Source organism: Tupaia chinensis, unplaced genomic scaffold (genome assembly GCF_000334495.1).
Source record: "Tupaia chinensis unplaced genomic scaffold, TupChi_1.0 Scaffold143651_1, whole genome shotgun sequence".
Classification (NCBI taxonomy): Eukaryota; Metazoa; Chordata; class Mammalia; order Scandentia; family Tupaiidae; genus Tupaia; species Tupaia belangeri.
Genome location: NW_006203500.1, coordinates 2,245,701 through 2,262,520, shown reverse-complemented (window position 1 = coordinate 2,262,520; position 16,820 = coordinate 2,245,701). Strand labels below are relative to the sequence as shown.

The window sequence follows — 16,820 nt, the reverse complement described above, 5'->3', positions numbered from 1 at the left end:
CTTGGGACACAGAGAAAGTAAGTCATGTACTAAGGCTGGAAATTTGCTGCATTTGGGTGACATTTGTGAATAACTGAGAGAATGAAACCCACAGAGTTAGAAAGTATTTGGGTGGATCAAGATGCAATATTTCTAAATGCTGTCTACTCGATGAAACCTGTACATTGCATTTGGGAAATCCCTTTCACTTCAAATCTCAGTGTGGTCATCCAAATTGTTAAAAACTATATATTTTGAAATATAACATGCCTATTAAAAAATGAAACCAATGTGTACAGTTGCAAATATAAAACAAACATCCATGTAACCGACACCAAGCTCAAGAAGGAAAACATTGCCATGTTCCTCTAAGCCCTTCCTCAGAACTCACTAGTCTGACAGGTATCTAATGTAACTGTTAGAACTTGACTTCATTGAAGGATTGAGACTTCCAAGGGAAAGCATGGACCATAAAGAGCAGTTACTTTCAGTGAGTTTCAGCAGATCCACATCCTCAGCCCCATGGAAGACATATGTTCCTGGAGCATTTTACAAGTAGCCATGGGAGTCACGTAGGGTGGGCAACAAGAATTATCTCCTTTAAATATTTGGGATTTACGTTCTGATCACCGTTCAACTTTTAATCACAGAGGGACATATAAAGAGGTGGAGGCCATGGTGGTTTCACCTCTGCCTGTTGTTTCAAGACCCTCCTCATCTGACTGGAGAATTTAAAAGGCCATTTTCCCCCCCCTTTTTTTTTTTTTTTTTTTTTTTTTTTTTTATCCTCATCTCTTCATTTTTCTCTTTTTCATTTTGGGAAAGACATTAAAGAGTAAGACACTCAAAAACAACATTAGGTACAGGGAAATTTTGAAAGTGACCTTGAATGCCTAAGGAAAGACACAGGCTTACAAAAGACCTGAGAAGATCTTAAGTTTATACCTCAGGCTAATCCCTGGCATACAGACAGCATGCAACAACTTCTACAAACGAAGAAAGAGAAGGAACAAAACCAGCAAGCACTGGAGGAGAGGGAGAATCTGAATTCTTCAGTTGCCCCTGTTAAGAGTCAGATGTTTGTGCTCATTCAGCAGCACATATACTAAAATTGGAATGATACAGAGATTAGTATGGCCCCTGCGCAAGGATGACACGCAAATTTGTGAAGTGTTCCATATTTAAAAAAAAAAAAAGAGAGATGTTCATTTTCAACAACAAGTCACAGGCATATAAAGAAACAGGAAAAGCACAGCCCATTCAAAGGGAATAAAGATCAACAGAAACCATTCTTTAATGAGACCTAATGAAAGCTCTATTAGAGTAGGGCTTTCAAACAAGTATCTTAAAGATGCTCAGAATTAAAGGAATAATATGTGGAGAAAAATCAAGAAAATGATGTAGGAACAAAATGAAATATCAGTAAGATAGAAAATCTAAAAAGAAACAAAAAGAAATTTGGGAGCTGAGAGGTACAATACCTGAAATAAATTAACTTGAAGAATTCAAAGGCAGGATTTTGACCACCAAAGATCCTCTGTCCAATCTTCACCCTCCTGCTCCCCAGTCTAGCCAGGAGCCAGGATAAGCCAATCAGCAGCCATCTATATTTGAGTTCTGAGTGGCCCCATTCAGGGATTTCAGCCACCGAAGACCATCTGCCCAGACTTTACCCTCTTGCTCCCCAGTCTAGCTAGGAGCCAGGATAAGCCAATCAACAGCCATGTATATTTGAGTTCTGAGAGGCCACATTCAGTGATCTCGACCACCAAAGACCCTCTGCCCAGACTTCACCGTCCAGCTCCTCAGTCTAGCCAGGAGCCAGATGACCAGAAGCCACTGTAGAGGCACAAGAAATATGAGAAACCAAGAAAATACCTTTCTAATAGAAAAGAATAATTACTCTTTTTCCACAAAGAATACAAGGGAACTCAAGGAAATTTCAGATAAAGAATTTAAAATATTCATAGTGACAAAGCTAACCAGAGATGCAAGAGAATAGAGACAACGAATTCCAGAAGATTCAGGAGAAAAGAGACATCAAGTTCCAGGAGGTGAGGAAGTTCTTGCACAATATGAAAGAAGAGATACACATCATAAAAAAGAATCAAATGGAATTGTTAGCGATGAAGGCTATAATACAGGAAATCAAAACTTCTGTTGAAAATATCAAATGCAGATTAGATCATGCATAAGATCGAATCGCAGATGTAGAAGTTAGAACCTCTGCACTAGAGAAATTCACCAATAAGACTGAGAAAGTAACCCCAAAGAATGAGAATACTAGATACCATTAAACGCCCAAACATCCAGATCATTGTTATCCCAGGAGGTGAAGAAACTAATAAGGGCATTGATAATCTATTCCGTGAAATCCTGGAAGAAAACTTTCCAGACCTAGAGAGGCACTCAAATATTCAGACCCAAGAAAGACAAAGGACCCCAAATAGAATTGACCCAACAAGATCTTTCCCAAGGCACATCATAGCCAGATTGACCAAAACCACAAACAGAGACAAGATACTAAAATTGACAAGAGAAAAACATCAAGTTACTTTCAAAGGATATCTCATCAGTCTAACATCAGAACTCTCATCAGAAACAATGCAAGCAAGGAAAAAATGGGAAAATATATTCAAAGTGTTCAGTGAAAAACAGTTTCAACTAAAAATATTGTATCTGGCAAGATTATCCTTTATGTGGGAAGAAAAGACAAAAAATTCTCAGATAGACAAAACCTGAAAGAATTTACCAATACCAGATCAGCTCTTCAAGAAGTTCTGAAGGGAGTACTATACCAGGAAAACTAAAGACAGACAAATAAGAGACAAAAAAAATGACCAAGAGAAAGGCCAGCTTAATGGTAGGGGTAAGTCCAGAGTTGAATGTTAACTTCCAGAGTTTAAATGGAAAGATCAGACTACAGTAACACTACAGATTTAATAGAAGAGAGATTAATTACGTGAGTCTGAACTAGTGAAATAGAATTTGTTTACTTTACACTAAAACATTACTGATTTTCTTCGATGCTTTGATTTCCATATTTAACATGCTTTGATTTCCATATTTAACATTTTTTAAATTTTGATCTATTAAAACTACCCCAGCAAGAGTATTTTATAGTATATTCACTTTACTCACTGAGGTTTATGCCTAAAGTCAGACATGGATTCATAAATGTGTATATATCATCTGAACTTGCTATTGAAAGTCTTTAAATTAATTAAGATCTTTAGTGAAGCAATGAAATGTGAAAAAAAAAAAAAGATATGGAAAACTGTACATACCAGAGACAGTGTGGGAGATGGGGGATAATTGGCAAAAGGTGAGAGGTAGGGACTGGGTGAAGAAGCAAAATATGTAAGAAACAAGAAATAGAAAATTATTTCTTAATGATAACATGTATGGTAACATCTTTAATTGAGCCAATATACAATGTCTATAGGATGGAAAGTCTCATTTTGTAGATTATATTGATGTACAGTGAATGACAATAAATAAATAAATAAATAAATAAATTAGTCACAGTACTAACACCACCATACAAATGATCAATTTTTTAGTAATCTGGATCATTTTATCTGCTATGAGATGTCTAAAGTTTTTTTAATGAACAAAGGACATGTGCACTTGTCAGAGAGAGAAGAGAGAGAGAGAGAGAGGGGAAGAAAGCACTGCCTAGTTGGGGATGGTTACTCTACAATCCCTTCTCCATTTCTCCTCCTCTTCAGGATTTTGAGCATGTGTACACACATGCCTGGTATGTTCTTTAAGCCACTGGGGCTGGGATTTACACTGCATTAGTCTATGTTAGATCTAGCTCTCTTAACCACTAGGCTATGAGGCTGGTTGGATCTTAGCTTTTATATCTTAAATGCTTGTCTCAAATTTATCGGTCTGTAATTTTGGTCTTTAATTTCATTCTCTGTGCCCTAGAGCCATTTCTGAAATATAATTGTGTGTTTTATGTGTGGATGAGTATGCATGCACAGTTGACCTGTGGTTTTTAATCTGAAGGTTAATTGGTAATAGTAAGAGTTTTAACAATTTATAGTAATATAATAAAGTCTTATTAAAATTAAAGAAAAACAATTCAAAGGCAGATTTGAGCAGATGAAGTAGTGAACTTGGAGATTAGACAGTGGAAAATATTGAGTCTGAGGGAAAAAAAGAAAAAAGATTGAAGAAAAAATAGAGCATAAGGACTATGTGGGATACCTTCAAGTGGGCCACCATGTGCACTGTGGAAGTATAGGAAGACAAGAGCAAGAAACGAGGCAAGGGGGTTATTTGAAGGAGTAATGATTGAAATTTTTCCAACTTTGATGAAAGACAATAGTATAAATATCCAAGAAGCTTAAGTGAACCCCAAGTAAGATGAACTCAAAGAAACTTACACCAAAACACCTTATAATCAGATTTTGAACAAGAATTTTAAAAGCAGCAAGAAAGAAGTGATATTACATACAAGGGATCATTGATAAGGTTATCAGCATATTTTTCATCAGGAAGTTTGGAGACCAAAAGACAGTGGCCGATATTTTCAAAGTGTTAAAGGGAAAAACCTGTCAACCAGGAATCCCATATATATATCCAACTTTCTTTCAGTCATGAGAGAGAAATCAAGATATTCCCAGATAAGCAAAAGCTGAAGGGTTGGCTATTTGTCTTCTGATCACTGTTCAGCTTATAATCACAGAGGTGCGTACAAAGAGGTGGAGGCCATGGTTGTCTCACCTCTGCCTATTGTTTCAAAACCCTCTTCATTTGACTGAAATGATGTTCAGAGAATTTAAAAGGTCAGTGCCCTTTCCCTCTCCCTATTTTTCATCACAATTTCTTCATTTTTCTCTTTTTCCTTTTGAGAAAGACATTAAAGAGTAAGACATTCAAAACAATGGGAAATTTTGAAAGTGACCATGGATGCCTAAGGAAAGACACAGGCGAAGAAAAGACCTTTAAAAACTGCTCAGGGAACCAGCAGTTAGTGTAATGGCTATGTCACTGGAATCCCACGTAGTCGACCACAGTTTGTGTCCCAGACCCGGTGGCTTAGAGGCGCATGTGCGTGCATGCCCAAGATCCCGAGAGGAGAAAGGAGGAGAAGGGATTGTGGTGTGACCATCCCCCCTGGGGGGTGATTTCTCGCTTTCTGTCTCTATGTCTCTCTCTGTCTGTCTGGCAAGCGCATGCACCCTATAGCGAAAACCTCTCAAAATAAAATAAAATTAAAAAACTGCTCAGGAGTCTGCAAGGTAAAATGAGAGGACACTATACAGCAACTAAAAGCCATATGAATAAATAAAAGTCTTTTTTTTTTTTTTTTGGAGAGCTTTTCGCTAACTGCTGGTTCCCGAATAAATAAAAGTCTTAATAAAAGTCAGTATATGCATAATTACAAAGGTTACTATTGAGACCAGCAGTTAGCGTAATGGCTATGTCGCTGGACTCCCACATGGTTGACCGCAGTTCGAGTCTCGGACCCGGTGGCTTAAACTCACGCCAGGCATATGTGCGTGTGTGCCCAAAATCCCGAGAGGAGAATGGAGGAGAAGGGATTGTGGCATGGCCATCCCCCTGGGGGATGATTTCCTGCTTTCTGTCTCTCTGTCTGTCTCTGTCTGTCTGGCAAGCGCACACGCCCTATATCAAAAACCTCTCCAAAAAATAAAAAAGAAAGAAAAAGGTTATTATTAACAATGGGTTGTAATTCTACAGCTTGCTATCTACATAATATAAGAGACAAATGCATTTAAAGAATTATTGGTTCATGTTTGGAGCACACAGTATATAAGGGTATAAATCTGTAACATTAACTGAAAACAGTGGGACAGAGCTAAAGAAGGACAGAATGTAATATTCCTAATATTATTGAAATTATACTGGTATAAATTAAAATGAAAGTGTTTTAACTTTGAGTTGTTACATTTAATCATGTGGTAACCACAGAGAAAAAAGCTATAGAATATATGCAAAAGGAAATGAAAAAGGACAGAAGAAAACAATAATGCAGGAAATGAGTCAATAAAGTATATAAGTAAATTCTTCTTATCAATAATTACTTTAAATGTTTTAATTTTTTAATCCAAAGACAGAGATGACACAATGTGAAAATGTTATCCAACTATGTGCTTTCTGCAAAGAACCAAATACAGATCCAAAGACACAAGTTGAAAAGATAGAAACAGATGGTATAAGCGAATAATAAGCAAAAGAGAGCAGGGATGGCTAATAGCCTTTAAGTAGATAAAATGGACTTTAAAGTTAAAAGGTTACAAGAGACAAGCACACAATATATTAATAAAAAGTTCAATATGACAAGAAGATACAACAAATAAAAACTTATACTACAAACTACAAAGCTTTGCTGCATGCTAAAGAAAATGTAATTGGAAACACATGTTAATGGATTTGAACACTTGATATGGTTAAAATGTCACTATTACACAAAGCTGTCTACAGATTAATGTGAAATATCTTATTAATATCTAAATGACTTTTTTTTTCCAGAAATAGAGAAACCCACTCAAAAAATCATATGGAATCTCAAGGGACATTGAGTGGCCATAGCAATATATAAAAAAGCTAGAAGACTCACACTTCCTAATTCCACAACTTACTGCAAGGCTACAATAGTCAAAGCAGTGTGATGCTCTCAGAGACAAACAGAACAGTGAAATAAACAGAGAGCCAAAAATAACACCTTCACATATATGGTCAAATGATTTTTGACAAGGATGCCAAGACCAGTCACAAAAGGACAGCCTGCAAAAAATGGTGGTGGGAGAACTGAATATCTACATAGAAAGAATGGCTTTGGGGACCAGCAGTTAGCGTAATGGCTCTATCGCTGGACTCCCACGGTGCATGTATGTGCGTGCCCAAGATCCCGAGAGGAGAATGGAGGATAAGGGATTGTGGCGTGGCCATCCTCCCTGGGGGGGGATTTCTCGCTTTCTGTCTCTCTCTATCTGGCAAGCACACATGCCCTATAGTGAAAACCTCCTAAAAAGAAAAAAGAAAAAAAATAAAAAAAAAGAATGGCTTTGGACCCTTACCTAGCATCATATATGAAAAGTAACTGAAGGACTGGGTCCATGGCCTGGTAGTTAAGGAGCTAGATCCCACATGGCCAAATCCCAGACCCAGCAGCTTGAGAAAAAGATTAGGCATGTGTGTGTCCAAAATCCTAAAAGGAGAGAGAGATAGAAGAGAAAGTTGTGGTGTAATCATTCCCCATAGATGGTACTTTCTTCTCTCTCTCTAGTTAGCACATGTGTACTCTAGCCAAAAATAAAAAGTAACTCAAAATGCTTCCGAGACCTAAATATGAGACCTACACCTGTAAAGCTCTTAGAAGAAAACATGGGGCGAAAACTTCACAGCATTGGGCCTGGCAGTGATTTCTTGGTTGTGACTCCAAAGGCACAGGAACAAAAGAAAAAAATAGACAAATTGGACTGCATGAAATTTAAAAACATTTTTAGTGTCAGACAATACTATCAATAGTAATTAAAGTCAACCCACAGAATGGGAGAAAATATTTGTAAGTCATGTATCCAATAAAGGCTTAATATCTAGACAATATAGAGAGAACTCCTAAAACTCAACAAAAGTAACCAGCTTGATTAAAAACCAGGCAGAGATCTTGAATAGACATTTCTCCAAAGAAATATAAGTGATACACTAAAAGATGCTCAATGCTCCTAATCATTAGAGAAATGCAAATTAAAACTGCAATGAAATACTACCTCACCCATTAGGTGGCTACTACAAAGAAGGCAAACAAAACAAAATGAAAGTACTGGTAAGAATTTTTTAAAAACAGGAACGCTTGTATGCTGTTGGTGCAAATGTAAAATGAGAGAGCCACTGTGTAAAAACAGTATTGACATTTGTTGAAAAAATAAATAAAATTACTTTGTGTTCAGAACTTTCACTTATGTCATATATCCAAAGGAATTTAAGGCAGGGTCTCAAAGATATATACCCATGTTCATAGAAGCATTATTCACAGTAGTTATTGGGTCATTGGAAAAGTCAGGGCGCATTTTTCTATGTTTTTCTATGCAAAAATGTGTTATGTCTTTTCTGACAACCCAGTAATACATGGAAGTAATCCATGTGGCTATCAAAAGATAAATGGATAAGCAAAATATATGCATATACAGTAGAATTTTACTGAGCCTTAAGAAGAAAGGAAATTTTGGGACCAGCAGTTGGCATAATGGCTATGTTGCTGGGCTCCCGTGTAGCTGACCACAGTTTGAGTCCTGGAACGGTGGCTTAAACTCATGCCAGGTGTGTGTGTGTGCATGCCCAAGATCCTGAGAGGAGAATGGAGGAGAAGGGATTGCAGCGTGGCCATCCCCCTGGGGGGTGATTTCTCACGTTCTATCTCTCTGTCTGTCTCTCTCTTTCTGGCAATCGCACACACCCTGTAGCAAAAGCTCAAAAAAAAAAAAAAGGAAGGAAAGTTTGGACCAGTAGATGGTATAATGATTGAGTTGCTGGACTCCCACATCACATAGTCGACCATAGTTCGAGTCCTGGACCCAGAGGCTTAAAACTCACACTGGACATGTGTGCATGTGTGCCCATAATCCTGAGGAGAGGGATTGTGGTGTGGCCATCCCTCCTGGGGTGCAAGTTCTCACTTTCTGTCTGTCTGTCTGTCTCTCCAGTGAGTACATGCATCCTATAGAAAAAAATCCAAAAAAGATTTTTTGACACATGCTACATGCTACAACATGGATGAATCTCAAAGACATTATACTTAGTGAAATAAACTTGTCACAAAAAGACACATACTGAAGTCAGCCAAGTTATTGGAGGTACTTAGTCAAGAGAATGGTGACAGAAAACAGAACAATGCTTCCCAGGAGCTGGGAGAAGGGAAGAACTGTCTGTCTAATTGGTGCAGGGTGTGTTTCCTGAGATGAAAATGTTACAGAGATGAATGGTGATTGTGTTACATAACATCAATGTATTTGATGCCACTGAACTGTACAGCTGAAATGGTTAGGGTGGGGGCCAGCAGATGGTGTAGCAGTTGCGTCGCTGGACTCCAACATTACTGACCGTGGTTTGAATCCCACACCTGCTGGCTTGAAACTCAGGCCAGCGTGTGTGTGTGCATACTGAAGCTCATGAGAGAAAAAAATGAATAACAGGCTATATAGCATGGCTATATCCCCAGGGGTGATCTCTCTCACACACACACCTCCCCCCATCCTGTCTCCTTCCAGTGCGCACACCCTGTGGCAAAAAACAGATAACATAAATTCAAAATAGAACTGGAATGGGGAACCAGCAGTTAGCGTAATGGCTATGTCGCTGGACTCCCACGTAGTCGACCACGGTTTGTATCCCGGACCCGGTGGCTTAAAACCCACGCCGGCCACGTGTGTGTGCGTGCCCAAGATCCCGAGAGGAGAATGGAGGAGAGGGGATTATGGTGTGACCATCCCCCCCTTGGGAGTGATTTCTCACTTTCTGTCTCTCTGTCTGTCTGGCGAGCGCACGCGCCCTATAGCGGAAAAAAAAAACAACTCCCCCCCCCCAAAAAAAAGATAGAACTGGAATGGAACCCAAGGCTGTCTTATTCCAAAATCTTAATCTCTCCATTATAGACTTTGGATTGGAAAAAAGGTCCCCCTTTCACTCTCCAGACCACCCTCCACACAGTTTGTCAAAGAGAGCCATGTCAGTTTTTCTGCTTCAGCTCTTTCAGTGGGTTCTTGGGATGTTAGAATAACCCACATCCCTATGGGATCTGGTCTTGCCCTGCATGTGCCCCGTCTTATACCTCTCTCTCATTCTAACTGTATATGGCTTTTCCCCATATATTTTTAGTGCTAGAGGGCACATGTGTTCCACACATAGAGGCAGAGAGGAAAGCATCCCCGGGTGACACGGTCAGGCTTCAGTCCCTTCTCCATCTCTCTCCTGAATTTTGGGTATGCACATAACGCGTGCCCAGCGTGTTTCTCGAGCCTCTTGGTCTGGGACTCCAATCTCACAGTCCCCCATGTGGGACCCAGCGGCTTTCATTGTCAGACCAGGTAGCTAGCCCAGCCTCACCCAGTTTTTAGGTCACACCCTGTCTACAGCCATCCTCCCCAGCCCTCTGGGGACTGGTTTCTTAGAATCCTCTGGGTGTCAGCTCCAGGACTTCTCAGAGAGGCCTCCCCCAGCTAGTCCAGTGCATTGTTCTCTATTACACTTGCCGTATCACGGTATTCAAGTGTCGGACCTGGTGTCTGCCTGCTGCTTCCGCACCAGGGTGTGCAGGTCACAGGTTAGAAGCCCTGACTCTCCTCCCCGCAGTGAGTGTAATGCTTTTACATTTGTTAAGCCAGTGACTGAGTCATCTTGGGTTCTCCAGGCTCCGATACATGATCAACAGCTTGAGTTTTTGTTTGCATCTAAACCCAGTAAGTGAGAGGTCTTCAAAAGATTCGTGGAAAATGTGCCTTATGAGTAAATTATGCATGGATTTCACCTTTTTCCTGACAAAATTAACTCTTCTCCATTTCAGAGGGCACATGTGCCTCAGGGGAGAAGGGGGGGTGTGGGCAGGGAGGGGGAGAAAGCACCCCCCCCCATAGACTGCGGTCACTTCACAAAACCCTTCCCCAATTCGCCGCTGGGTTGATATTTGGGGCATGCACACCCACATGCCTGGCACAGTCTTTGCTGCTGGGTTCAGGATTTCAGTCCCACAGCCAGCCACGTGGTACGTGACTTGTTTGACCACCAGGCGGTGGTGCCAGCCCTACACTTATCCTTTAACGCCATTTTTCCTGGAACATTGTAAAGTTGCCTGGTGAATATCAAGTCTTATTGTTTACAAAGGAAAGGAAAGCCATAGTATAGTAATAAACTTAAATAATGAGTTTTTGTCTCCCCAAGGTTAAAAATTTTTGAGAGACCAGTGTGTCAAGAAAGAGTTGGAAACTTAATGTCACGACCATGACTAACTTGGCTTTTAAATAGTCTAAAGTGAGATTGTTTTTACTTCTAATTGGAGCTATTTGCATTTTGTAAATTTATGCTGAGAACTGTCCTGACTTTAAAATGGATACAGCAGCGCTCCTCCTCTGGTGAAGATAAGCTAGAATTATAGCTCTTCATGTTGAAAGAAATCTGATTGCGAGCAGCTCCCAAGTTGCTGATTACTAACGAAGTGGGAGCAGACAGCCCCAGTCAAGAGCTGTCAGGCGCCCGCGGCTCCTGGCCGCACAGCACGGAGCCCTTGGGAGGTACGCCTGCTGCACACCTGTGTCTGCCCAGACCTCGCCCCTGGGACTGCTGGGGAAAGGGTGGAAGGCAAGCCCGGCGGCTGTGACCTGCAGAGCAGATCATCCCCAGGGGACCAGTGCCCGTGGGTCAAGGGCAAGGCAAGGGTGGGCCAGACGTTCAGACGCTGGGTGTGTGCCGCCTGGGAAGTGCCGTGACTGCCTGCCGCGCCCGGCCCATTGTGGAATCCCCCGGAAGCTCCACGCTGTTCTGTCTCTCATTTCGTCGTCATAGCCGAGAACTGTGTGGGACCCTCGTCTGTACGTTATTACCCTGAATGCCAGTGCTAGGCCAGCACTCACCTGCGGTGTAGATGGGATTGCTTTTCTTCTCCCAGCTTTCATTCCCGTTTGAACTGATATTAGCTGATATTAGTTAAAGAGACAGTCGCTCTTTAACTGTCATCTGCAAGTGTGGTTTATCTTTTGGGATTTCTTTGAAGTGGAAGGCCTGTTTCGGTAGTATAGGCCCTGCTGTGCCTTTCCTGATTGGCATGGCCAGAGCCTGGCAGTTGGAATGACCCCTTTGCCCAGAGATGTATCTGCACCAACGTGGGCGGTGGGGAGCGCAGAAGCAGTGTTGCGTGGTGGTTGGGAGGGCGGGCACTGCAGCCAGTCTGGTTGTGTCCCATTCAGCCAGACTACTTCAGGTTGGCGGCCTTGGCCAAGTTGTGTAGTCTGATCATGTCTCAGTTTTCTCATCAGGAGAACAGTCCTGTCTCACCAGCCGGTTTCTGTGAGTGCCAGAATACCCTGTGTCCTGGCGTGGCAGCTGCTGCAGTTCCCACGTCACAGTGTGACTAGTGTTCATTTCTGTGGTACATGATGAGGGCCGTGTGCTCCGTGGACAGAAATTCTGTCAGGCCAGCTTATCTGGTGCGTCCTTGATCCCAGAGTCCCAGGCACTGTTTATTCTCTGTACCTGGCCCACAAGGCCTGCAGCTGCCCCCGGGTCTCTGCTCTTCCACCCACCAGCCGCCCCATCATCGGGGCCTCTTCTGCTGCCATCTTGGAAGGGAAAGCCATCAGGGGCTGCTCCCAGGGACCCTGGGCGTGGCTGGAGGCACTGGGGCACTACCATTTCCTTCAGAAATCTGCTGTCTTTAGAATGCCTCTCCCCTCCCATCTGTCCCCAGCAGCATGAAGGCCAACAGTGTCTGGTGCTGTGTCTGTTGAACATCTCATCTAGCCAGCAGATAGCACACGGCCGGCTCTGCGATTCGGGTCCTGGACCTTGAGGGTTGAAAACTAGGCCAAGTACGTGTGCTTGCGTGCCAAAATCCCAAAAGGAGAATGGAGAAGGGATTGGAGCATGGCCATCTTCCCTGGGGGTTGACTTTCACTTTCCTTCTCCCTGTCTCTGTCTCTCTCTCTCTGGTGAGCACATGTGCCCTCTAACAAAACCCAAAGCAAAAATACCTCATGTGACGGAAGCACAAGGAACCACGTCCAGGTAGATGAAGCCAGGTACCAGGAGCCACCCCCTTACTAGTCGGCGACGCCAAGCACCAGGAGCCACCCCCTTACTAGTCAACGATGCAGACACCAGGAGCCACCCCCTTACTAGTCTGCGATGCCAGGCACCAGCAACACATGGTTAACACATTGCTGCTGCCGAGAAAGGAGGCCTGGGGCGCAGTGGGCACGCTGGAGAGTACAGAGCAGCAGTAGCGAGTGGCAGTGGCGTAAAGGGGAGGACACAGTAAGGAGGGCACCAGTGGGCTGCAGAGGAGGTACCTGCCCTGTTGACCGAGTTCTGCTAAATGTGTGCAGGCCAGGTCGCATGTGCGTGGGCCGCACCACGTGTGTGTGGGCCGTGCCGTGTGTGCCGCTCCTGTTGTGTGTGCAGGCCGTGCTGCTGAGCAGACTCCCTGCAGCAGTGACGCTGGAGCACTGGCCCCGGTGCAGATGGAACCACTCCGTGGCCCAGAAGCCTTTGGTGTGGTGGGGTTAGAAGTGGTGTTGGTTGTTTCTGATCCTGGAACCTGTTGTGGGACGGGGATGCCAGATGTGACTGCTGCGTGCCACGCTCAGCTGTGATGTGGCCGGAAAAATGATTCCAGATCATGTCATGGATGAAATTAGTTTTGGTGCTGTAGGCTCCTTCACCGCCACAGCCCCAAATGTGAGGTACCTGCAGCGTGGCCCCTGCTGGCCACAAAAGCTTTGGAGTGGGCAGTGAGTGCAGTGACGTGTCCGGTGGTGAGCCAGGAATCATCTCCCGTGACCTCACTGCCCGGTCCACAGGCCTGCTGCGTGTGCTGTCCTGTCCCTCACAGACGTGCTCTGCACATCTGGGCCCAGTAAAGGGAGGAGAGCATGAAGCCCTGCAGTGTCCAGCGGAGGGTTGGTGGGCTGCGGTACCTTCCCGAGGCCCACACGCTGCTGCAGGGAGTGGGCGCTCCGTCACGTGGCAGCTGCTGCCCTGCGAAGGGGATGTCTCCTTCTCTCTCTCCTGGTCCGTTTATGAAGAGGTAGCTTTGCGTGCCGAGAGCAGTGTCTCGAAGACAGTGCTCAGAACTACGCACAGAGAAATGGCTCCAGTCCCTGTGGGTGTGCCGGGCCCTCTGCCACAGCTCAGGCCTCTCCTGTACTGCTGTTTCCACAGCAGCTGAGAGCACTTCAGTAGCTTGTATGTTAATACAAGTGTTACTCTGTATCCTCAGGTCACGAAGACTGATACTTTGTCCTAGTAGCATGTATGTTACTGCAGGAGTAATCTGTATCCCCCGATCGTGAATACTGACACTGTCCTAGTGGCATGTGTGTTACTGCAAGGGTACTATGTACCCTCCGACTGGGACCCATAATTGACATGTCTGACCAGAACTTGTCTCCCCTTTCTGCTCATGTTGTGATTGCCACTTCAGTGCCAGCAGCCAGCCATTAGTTGATGAACTAGGACACACGCTCACGAGGCTAGTTTTGATCGTAAAGGCTGTGAAGACAGAACGGGTTTTGTTGCAAAACACAGAGGAGCATATGCAGTGCCCTGGGACACTCGAAGCACAGATGTTCCCTCGTATTTAATACAAACACACAGGGAAATTAGAGACCAGAGAGACCAGCAATTTGGAGAAGGAAGAGGGAGCCAGAATGGGTGGTTTGTGTGGTTACTGCACACACGCTGGTTTCCAGCATCGCGCCTGGAGACCCCGTGTGGACTGTGTGACCAAGCCGCCCGCTTTAACTCTGAGTGACAAGGGTAGCAGTAGACCCGATGATGTAAATGAGCGTTGAGGACAGAAGGTAACCACAGAGGTGGAGGCGGAAGGAGCACTCTGCACTCTGCAGGGAAAGCAGTGGAGACCATCTTGACGCCTGGAACTAGAGTTGGCCCGGGTGGTGCGCAGTGTTCCGGAGGCCTTCCCTCCTGGAAGACCTCCATCTTGTTCAGCCCTTTCCCTCCTCTGCCCTCAGTTTTCCCCACACTTCCCCTTCCCCCTTTGCCCCCTGGATTGCTCACCATGGGCCTGGAAGGTCCCTCCTCCCAGGGCAGCCTGCGGGAGGTGCCTTTCCCCTGGTCTGTAAGCACTTAGAGAGCAGGGTGGGCGGCCAGGGCTCCTGCAGGGGACGCCAGGAACTGGCCCGGGGCTGCGCTGGCCTGAGGCAGGGCCAATCCACCACTCTTCCCGCTGTTCGTTGGCTCACAGAAATGGGCACATTTAGAAACATTCTGGTTTTCAGCAATATAAAGCATTTTCAGAACAATTTAAAAACTGAACTATTGTTTTGCACTCTGAAAAATTGTCAAGTTTTATTATAGTCTGAGGGACCAGCAGTTAGTGTAATGGCTCTGTTGCTGGACTCCCACGTGGTTGATGGCGGTTCGCGTCCCGGACCCGGTGTCTTAAAAAACTCAGGCCGGGTGCGTGTGCGTGCGTGCGTGCGCGCCCAAGATTCCGAGAGGAGAATGGAGGAGAAGGGATTGCAGTGTGGCCATCCCCCCTGGAGGGTGATTTCTCGCTTTCTGTCTCTCCGTCTGTCTGTCTGGCAAGTGCATGCGCCCTATAGCAAAAAAAAAAAAAAGAAGTTTTATTATAGTCTGAGAACATACTCATTTAGATATGGCAGAGGTATTTAGTAAGTATTTTCTCTTTAGGAAAACTTTTTTTTTTTAGGTTTTTGCTTTAGGATGTGTGTGCTCACTGGACACTGGAGAGAGAGTGAGAGAGAAAAGGAGAAATCATCCCCACCCTCCAAAGGGGATGGCCACACTGCAGCCCCTTTTCCTCCATTCTCCTCTCCTGGGAGTTTGGACACCACACGCACACATGCCTGGCATCATTCTCAAGCCACCAGAATTGGGACTCTGTGGTTGGCCACGTGGGAATCCAGCGCCTCAGTGCCTCGAACACCGTGCCCCTACTGGCCCCAGGAGAATGTTTTTCAAACATGGCAGATGATTTCATGGTTCTGTAAAAGCCTAATGGAGGAGGCTTGCCAGGTACTGGCTGTCGTCTTCCCGAGGCCTGCCGCACGGGAGGTTTCTAATGCGCGCCCTCTGCCCTGCCGAACGGCGTACTTTGGAGAGGTGTGCAGGACACAGAGCCCTGGCCTTCCTGAGTTTATTGTCTAAAAATAATGTTTAAGCATCTGTTCTGGAAGCCGTACACAGGTAGCATACATACATGTATATATGTATGTGATATGTATGTATTTTTCCCTATAGTAAGAGTCTCTAAAAATAACAAAGTGAGTGTATAAACCTGCTTCGAGCATGCGGTTGTGGGTAGCTCGCTGACCCCTGTGGTCTCAGTGGCCTAGACACAGCAGTCACCTAGACACAGCAGTGACCAGAGCCAAGCCCCTGTCATCGTGGGCCATGTTGTGGCCTGTCTTGTAGAACGTTGATTTCAGTAACCAGTAGAATATCACTTTTAGTTAGATGGGATCTTTCTCATCAGGTAATTCCAATCTTAACATTTTAACCTGAGTACTTTGAATTTTTTCTTTTTAAAATTTTTTTTTAGTTTGCCATAAGGCACGTGTAGTTGTCAGAGGGAAATGAGAAATCACCCCCTGGAGGGATGGCCACACCGCCATCCTGTCTCCTCCGTTTTCCTCTCGGGATTTTGGGCGCACACACACAGGTCCCAGGTGTGATTATCAAGCCACCAGGGGTGTGGGACTCAAATCATGCAGCCAGCCATGGGGGATCCAGCACCTTAACCTCCACACCACCAGCTGCCCCATTTAGAAAAGAAGTTCTAAGTTTGTTTATATGAGTGAGACGGAGAAAGACAAAGACACACCACGGTCCACCCCGCTTCAACCAGCGCACGTGGCAGGCGCTCGAGACTCAGGGAGGCCCGACGCTGTTCAGCACCCTTCCCACACAGGCCTAGCATGGAGCCTGTGTTTCCCTGGCCCTCGCCGGCCCTCACCCGCCCCCTCTGAAGGGGACTTTGACACAGAACCCTGCTGGTCAGTGGCACCCTTGTCATAGAGACTTTCCCGTCTCGCTTTCCCAGCCTGCATTCTGCTGCCGCTAGCATCGCGTCAGCCCGGGGGATAAGGGCCACGGGGATCAGAGCGAGG

The 16,820-nt window shown here is 44.8% G+C and overlaps 1 protein-coding gene and 1 non-coding gene across 3 annotated transcripts in view; both read left to right on the top strand.

Annotated features, from left to right (window-relative positions):
• Positions 1 to 16,820, top strand: part of ATXN10 (ataxin 10) — a 229,583-nt gene that overhangs the window by 204,720 nt on the left and 8,043 nt on the right. The window lies entirely within an intron of this gene.
• Positions 1,062 to 1,164, top strand: LOC114005351 (U6 spliceosomal RNA). The gene has a single exon (XR_003547216.1). It is a non-coding gene; the product is annotated as a U6 spliceosomal RNA (small nuclear RNA).